We start from the raw sequence: 8,788 nt of genomic DNA, 5'->3' as shown, positions 1-8,788 counted from the left end.
TGCACGGGCAGTCGACTTGACATGGTGTGCCGGGCGCGGACATATCTCTCGCGATCCTTTATGAAATGAAGACCCTGCAGCCTGATATGGCACGGGGTTTGTTGGGATGGAGGTGCGGGCGGTGACGGGGGGGCGAATTCGCGTGGACTGCAAGGCGAGCTGCTGGTTCGTCTGCGGCGTGCTAATGATTAGTGCACTCACCACACAGATGTTGTTGCCTCTGAAAAGAAATCAAAGCCGAGATGGTAAAGATAGGTTAATGGGCGTTGCTATTATCATTTAACAAGCACGCGCGTGCGTGCGTGTGTGTGGTTTAGGCTGCAGCCTAATTCAGGAGTTAAATGAAAAACACGAAACACTAAAGGAAACCTTTTTTTTAATCTTTGGTCGCACAGAAGCACCCGCACATGCCCGATAACAGACGATATCACGTATTAGTATTACTACAACACTATTTATCAGGTATTAGTATTACTACGACACTTTATCACGTATTATTATTACTACAACTACTACACAACGTATTACTATTATTACTCCTACACTATTTAAACTGAGTGTCAAAAAAAATTCACGTGGAGTCATTTATTAAACACCTCCACACCGAGAAGAGCGGTGGCGCAGCGGTTAACGCACGGAGCTGTGAACTCGCCCACGATTACATTCTATAATTCCGCTCACGGCTAACATCAGTGGCGAGCCATCTCAGAACCGATTCCTATCAACGACCGACATGGCTTTGGGGGGTGGGCGGGCGGGAGGGGGGCGGGGTTGTTGGATTAATTCAACAGTGGATTGAGAATGGCTGGTAATTGAGTGATTGATTGAACAGGGGGAGGGCGGGGTGGTTGTGGATGATTGGCCGGCTTCTTGCTGTTGGTCGGATTCCTCGTCACGCCGCCACATTCCTGCCCGCGCGGCGTGTTTAGGCAGTAACAAAGGAAGCGGCTGCATGGGAGGCTTCCTCTCAAAGCAACATCCTCCTACAGATCCCCCCCTCCTCCTCCCCACATCTCTCTCTCGCTCTCGACCTCCATGATTCTCCCTCGCTGTCTCTCACGCTCTCTCTCTCTCTCCGCTCTTTCCCACTCTTCGCTCTCGCACGGCAGCGTCCGTTCGCTCTGCCTCTAAATCTCCCTCGAGTTCTCTCCATCGCGCGAGATCTCGGCCACCACGCACCATCTCTCTCACCCCCCCCCCCTCCACTCATTCTCTCTCTCTCCCACGTTGTATCATCGGCTCTCGCTTGTGTCTGTAATTAATGAGTTGCGTTGTATATGTATGTAGGGACACGGGGTAGCTCGCCCCGGGGCTTGAACCCAGTCCCTCGGAGGTGTTGGGTCGATGTCCTGATACGATCACGAGCCGCGACATTCATTAGCGGCGTTATTCTTTATTAACGAATCTATCGATCGAGGAAACGCATCGCCGAAGTCCAGAGACGATCTTGAAGCGGGCTCGTGGCTGCAGTGAGAAAACGCGGAACATTAAAAAATAGTTTGATGTTGTTGTGTTAATGACTTTTGCACGTGGTAGGAAACCGGAGTAACTCGGGGGGGGGGGGGGTGCACCGATGGTGTGGAGGGGAAAAGCGACACTTGAAAATCCACACAGATGGGCCATGAACCCTCCCTCCCACCCACCCCCCTCTTGCTGTACCGCTGTCTCCGGGCCAACGTGAGTTGTGGTAGAGGTGGCCCCTGACATCGGCGCCTGACTTGCCGCATACCCCGCGTCGCCATGGCTGTCACCAGTGAGGAGGGGAATGGGTGAGGAGGAGGTGAGTGGTGAGGACGAGGAGGGAGAGAAGGGAGGGAGGGGAGGGAGAGAAGGGAGGGAGGGGGGTGAGGAGGTTTGGAGTGGGTAATGGGGCGGCTGAACAGAGATGATGTGGCGTGCAATTATGAAGATGAGATATGAAGAGAAGATGAGGGGGAGAATGGTTGATGAGGTGGAGGAGGAGGGCAGTGGGTAAGGATGAGGAGACTTGGCGATAGGGAGGCTGAGAAGGCGGTGGAGTTGTGTGATTTCTTTTTTATTCGGGTGCAATTGTGAACAACAGCCATATATCAGACCTGAGTACATCTCATCGGCACGATCATTGGGTTCACTGCAGCTCCAAGACCCGGCTCCCCTCCCAAGGCGTGCGGTGACGCTCGGAGCTATCCCACGTGCGTGAGCTCGGCAACTTGAAGCCACGGCGACTTTGTCGGCGGTGATGCTGGCTGGGGCACGGCGAGTTGCGTGCCGGCGGATGGCTCCCGTCAACGCCGACGATGTCTTTATTCCCCGCGCCTTCCTGTGGACGGTGTCGAGACGGGTTCGCCCGGCAACAGGAGGAGGAGGAGGTGGAGGGGACGATGCGAGACGCCGTGGCGACACCGCGGACGGCGGCGGCGGCGGCGACGGCGTCTCTCTGGCCGTGGTTCTCTGTCGCGCTCGGGTTGATTTGATGCGCTAAAAATCGTCGGTGGGTGGGTGGCGGGCGGGGTTGGGTGGTTGTTGTTGTTGACCGCCTGCCACGGGGGTCCGACGGGGGTACATTTCACCATCTTCAAACCGAACGGGGTGGAGGCCTCGTGGATGCGAAGGGGCCGTGGGGAGGGGGGGGACTCTGACCCATGGGGATGGCGGCGGCAGCAGCAGCAGATCAAAAACAAGACGACAAACACACGTGGGAGGGAGCTTGAAGGACCCCATAGAGAGTTCGGGGTGGATGCGGTGGAGTTTGGGAGGTGGGGATTTGTGGGACGAGGGGCGGGGATGGGGTGGGGCAGGGGTCGAGGTAGGGGGGGGTTCAGCAGCAGTGAGTCTGGGCTGGGTCCCTGCGGCCACGAGTTGGTGAGGATCGCCGATGGATTGATGTCGTGGCCGGGCCTGATGAGAGATTTCAAGCGGCTCGGCTTGAGACATTTCCCGAGCTACAAATGTTGATTCCGTCGCCTCGTGCGGGGCCGGGCCCCGCGTGCTTCCCCACAGCGGCCTCGACCACGTGGCCGGGCGACGCCGGCCACGTGGTGCGCGTCGGTGGGTAGATTCGCGGTGCCCGTTTTTTGTTTCCATTGGCATTGCATTTTTTTAATTAAACATTTCTTCATTTTAATTCCTCAAAAAAAAATTTGGACTCCCAAAACAATGTGCGGCCCATGCGTCTCTCTCATCCCCCGACTCCCACCCTGATGTTGCAGCAGCAGCAGCAACAACAGCAGCAATATTTGGAGCAACAGTAGTAGCAATAACAGCAGCAGGAACCGCAATAGCAACAGCAGTAGCACAGCAATAGCAGCACCAGTAACAACAGCAGTAGCAGCAGCAGCAGGGGCTGTGTTTGTCGATTGCCGCGCAATCAAAACACGGCGACGATACCGCCATGCAAAATAAAATAAGAATTGTCGGAGTTTAATCTCTCGACGAGATCATTCGTTGGGGAAGATGAGAAACGTTGCCGCACGACACAAAGAGGAGGAGGAGCAGACAGGCGGCCCAGGTACAGGGCTCACAGCGCTGACTTATCATCATCTCTAATCTTCAGATTAGACCCGAGTCAGCCACGGGTGACTCGAAAAAATGTTATGGAAATGTCATCTCGGGGAAGGCTTCCCAAAGGTAGGGTGGGGGGTGGGGTGGTGGGGTGGGGGGAGGGGTTGGGGGGGGTCTTCCTTTGCGAGGCTCGTGAGCGCTAGGACGCACGTGGCAAGGAGCAGCAGGGAATCCACGCTGCCGCTGCTGATGCTGCTGCTGATGCTGCTGCTGCTATTGTTGCTGCGTCTGCTGCCGTTGCTGCTGTAGCTTCTACTGTCACTGCGGCTACTGTTGCTGCTACTATTGCAGCAGTTGCTGCTATTGCTGTTGCTTCTGTGGCTGCTGATGCCGTTGCTGCTTCTGCAACTGCTCCTATTGCTACCGCTGCTACACACACGCACATTCATACACTATTGCCGCTGCTGCTGCTGTTGCTACAGCTGTTGTTGCCGCTGCAGCTGGCGGACTCGGGTGAAAGTGAAAGGCAGAATTTGAGAGAGAGGGAGGGAGGGGGGGAGGGAAAAAAATCCTGCGGATGTGCAAGCGAATCAATAAGAGCCTTTAAAGAGCCACGGAAAAGGGCCCCCTCCCACCCCTCTTCTCTCTCTCTCCCTCTTTCTCCGGCTCGGCGCGGTGAAAGCATTTAATTTGCCCCCGTCCCTCCGGCTGGCGTGGAGTGTCTCCGTGCCAGATTAGTGCGCCTGTGCTGGATGAGCATTGGCCGGGAGCCAGGCGAGAGGCGCTGTCTCTGTTTGATGGCGCGGCGCTGAGCAAAAGGGCTCGCTGTTTGCTTCTCTCTCCCTCCCTCGCTCGCTCTCTCTCTCTCTTCTGTCTCTCGCCCCCAGTCTCCCTCCTCCTCCTCCCCCACGACTAACAGCAGCCCCACTCGCTCACCCGCACGTCCCCACCCACTCGCTGCAATCACCCCTCGTGCCTCGCTTGACGACGACAGCCAAGCAGCTCCCGCCGCCCTCTGTGCAACGCGTGACCCGGCGAACCAGCCCTGCAGCAACAGCCGTAGCACAGAAACCACCACCACCACTACAACCACCACCACCACTACCACCACCACCACCACCACAACCACCACCACCACTACAACCACCACCACTACAACCACCACCACCACTACCACCACCACTACCACCTCCAGCAGCAGCATCACCAGCAGGACCACCACCAGCAGCAGCAGGAACAGCAACCACCACCACTACAACCACCACCACATCCAACAGCAGCATCACCACCACCAGCAGCAACAGCAACAACCACCACTACAACCACCACCACCAGTACCACCACCACTACAACCTCCACCACCTCCAGCAGCAGCAGTATCACCACCACCAGCAGCAGCAACAGCAACCACCAGCAGCAACAGCAACCACCACCACCACTACAACCACCACCACCTCCAGCAGCAGTATCACCACCTCCAGCAGCAGCATCACCAGCAGCAGGACCACCGGCGCACGAGCAACACCACCGCCACTACTACCACCACCACCTCGGCAGTAGCGTCAGCAGCAACACCACCACCAGCAGCAGCAATAGCAACCACCACCACCACTACAACCACCACCACCTCCAGCAGCACCACCAGCTACATCACCAAGCGGCATCAGCAGCAGTAGCACCACCAGTGACATCACCATCACCAAGCGTCATCAGCAGCAGTAGCACCACCAGTGACATCACCATCACCAAGTGGGTGGGTGGGTGAGGTGGGTGAGTGGATGGGTGGGTGAGGTGGGTGAGGTGGGTGGGTGGGTGAGGTGGGGGTTTGGAATTGAAGTGGAGAGGGGGGGAGGTGATGCGGGGGGTAGAGGAGGTGGATGAGGGTGAGGAGGAGGGAGGGAGGGAACGTAGGCACAGAGGAGTAAGGACCTCTGCCCTCTCGCTATCTCACATTGAAGATGCATGCAGACAATATCGCCTCCTTCACATCTCCGTGTCTCTCCGCGTAATAGCAAAACAAAAAATGCTAAAAGTACAGGGTGCTTAAAAAAATGTGAACACTTATAAGGGACTATCGTTTTTAATGTAAAAAAGAACGGGTAAATGCACTGTGGTATAATAACAAATGCGTGCTAATAGCTTCAAAAAGTCAAAGAGTCTCCACTCGTTCGCCATCGTCGTCAACGCGTGGCCTGGAATCTTCTCCAGGTGGTCTCCAGGGCCCCGAGGCGGCACATTTCTCGTGGTGTTGTTGCAGATTCTCAGAAGTGCTAAAACATTTTCTGAAACACCCCGTACTCTTCTGCACAATCCATCGGCCGCGCATGACTCAGCCTTAAGATTTGCATTGAACTGCCCATATAGGAATCACGACTGTGATCTCTACATTGGGTCAAACTTAACATCTCTGAATGTTCGACGGCTTGTGCACCAGATCTTATTTATTCATGATGTACTTACAAAAAAAGTCCGCAGATTACCTGCTGGATCTCCTCTCTGTTTCAAAGAACAAATTTGACCTAAAGTCTACACTCATTTACCAGCTTCATATTCCCTATTGCCATACATATACTGGAGGAAGGGCCTTTGCTATTGATGCCCCCAGGGTCTGGAATGCTATTGCCAATAAATTGCAACTTGAGTCACTCAAAACTGCTCTAGAGGAGTTGTACACCCCTAGCTGCCACTGCAATTCAGTGGCCTAACATAAAATGTTTCGCTCCGGATGATCGCTGCAAAGTATGACCTGTGTTTTTATTTAGTGTGCTGATCTTAAAGGTACATTGAAAAATTATAATACTCCGATTGATGCTCCTGCTGTTGTGGAGTGACTCATGCAGCCAGCTATGGCTGCAGGGTTTTGGTAGTACATGTTGTTTGTCGTTTATTGTGAAAATTCTGTCACAGTTCCTATGATCACTGTTTCATTGCTTTATTTTGGTGATTTCGAAAAGTTTTTTGGTTTGGCCATGTTTGTTTGTTGTAGTACGGAGTAAGACTGATGGCCTTAATCTAAGTTGTCTTGTGGTTGTTGTTGTTGTTGTTTGACTTGCATCCCACTGGGATTTTTGCACACAGCGTTGGTGTACGGTGTTTTTTTCTGCAATATTTTGCTGTCTTTTCCTGGATTTTCTGTTTGCACTTAGTCACATATTCACTTTAAGATGTTTTCTTGTTCATGTTTTTGTTTTTTGTTTGTTGCGGTTGCACCCGATTCAAGAGCCGAATGGCTCACAGAGCTATACCTAATAAATTAACTTGAACTTGATGAAACGTCTTTCCGTGGGTGCACACATTTCAGCGGCATCGATTCAATGCAAGCCAACTCTGGACCGGGTTTGGACACGCGCTCGTCCACATATCAGCAGAGTCAGGATTAAGAATGAAAGCTCGGGAAACATGAAGCGGAACTCGAGTGACGTTTGTTTACAGACGACGAGAAGGGGAGGGAGGAGGATGTGTGTGTGGGGGGGGGGGGGGACTAGCGTGGCCGTACGTACGTGTGCGTGTGTGTATGTTGAATTTATTTCAGCGCCGTACGTAGCCAACCGCGCTAATCGGAGGTGCGGGCGAAATGCAACAAACTAAGCCCCAAAAGCAGTTTTACAGAAACGAGTTTGTCAATCTGGACGATTCAAAAGTGCCCAGCCCCAGTGGCTTCCTGATATCGGAAGGAAGAGCGTTCCAGACGGCCCGCGTCGCGAAGGTTCAGGCAGGTGGCCACCGTCTTTGTTCGATGGCTGAGCCAAAAAGCCGCCGCTGTTGCCGCTGCTGCCGCTGCTGCTGCTGCTGCCGCCGCTGCTGCTGCTGCTGCCGCCGCCGCTGCCGCTGCTGCTGCCAGGATGACGGACGGAGTGCGCGCGATGATGGTGGTGGTTTACGCTCCGTGGTTACCAAACCACGGACGCGGTGCTGAGTCCTGGCGGTGACCCCGAGGTTCGCGTGGCCACGGGCAGCGAAAGGGGCCGAAACCACAGCCCGGCTCGACTCACCCCGGGGCGGGGGGAGAGGCAAGGCGGCTAATCAGCTGATAACCATCGGGCTCATTCTGGCGCTCGTGCGGCTACTTGCAGGTGCAGAGGCGGCGTGGCTGGCGAGCGGCTGAGGAAGTACGAGAGCGGGCGAGGGGGGTGGACGATGATGGGGCCAGAAAGAGAGACAGGGAGAGAGATAGAAAGAGACTTTTTGAAGAGATAGAGAGATTTGACTTTTAAACAACTATTATTGCCGCCAGCAGCAAAAGCACTGGAGAAGATTTCGATATGAAATACACAGTCACCAGCAAACAAATGAAAACAAACGCTACAAATCCACGCGTTGTGGCGCTAAAAGCACCGCGCACAACACGAAAGAAAAGTCACGTGGTGGTGGTGTTGGTTGTGGTGGTGGTGGTTGTGGTGGTGGTTGTGGTGGTCATCGCGCACGCCACGGTGACGAGCGAGCGCTTCAGAAGGTGAGCACGAGGGGGTGGGTGACCAACACCACGCCCGGCCTCCTTTGTCTCCCAAGTGGCGATGTTTACACATCGCACCAGGTACTAATTTTTGAGGATGAGTCGACCTAGGGAAGGCCCAGGACTGGTTCAGATAATCGTCACTGGTGTTGGTCGTGAGCGGGAATCGAACCCGGGTCGCCAGGTTCGTCGCACAGTGCGCTAACCGCTACACTACCGCTCCCCCCCACACACACACAGTCTCACACATACACAGTTTCATACACACACAGTCTCACACACACACAGTCTCTCACACACACACACACACAGTCTCACACACACACAGTCTCTCACACACACAGTCTCACACACACACAGTCTCACACACAGTTTCACACACACACAGTCTCACACACACACAGTCTCTCACACACACACAGTCTCACACACAGTTTCACACACACACAGTCTCACACACACACAGTCTCTCACACACACACACAGTGTCACACAGTCTCTCACACACACAGTGTCACACAGTCTCTCACACACACAGTGTCACACAGTCTCTCACACACACACACACAGAGTCCTACTCACACAGGGCGCGTGTTTCTCTGCGGCCCGCTGTTGCCAAATCCGTCACCGTTTCTTGGCAGCGCAGAGGTGGCGGCCCAGAGGCCGAGAGGCCCTGGCGGAGTGGGGGCATTGAAACCGCCTCGCTCGACACTCCTCCGTGTCCTCCCCCACGACTCCAAATCACTATTGCATACACGCAAGTGGAAACGTTTACAACCTAAGGGATATGTATCCTCAATGCAGCCGGGGCCATTGGCACTGCCTGACTCTCACCCCCACCACACCCCCCCTCCT

The sequence above is a fragment of the Lethenteron reissneri genome, chromosome 24 (genome assembly GCF_015708825.2).
Source record: "Lethenteron reissneri isolate LAM-NWPU_2019-01 chromosome 24, ASM1570882v1, whole genome shotgun sequence".
Classification (NCBI taxonomy): domain Eukaryota; kingdom Metazoa; phylum Chordata; class Hyperoartia; order Petromyzontiformes; family Petromyzontidae; genus Lethenteron; species Lethenteron reissneri.
The sequence above is the reverse complement of the archived record's forward strand: the minus strand, read 5'-3'. Positions refer to the sequence as shown.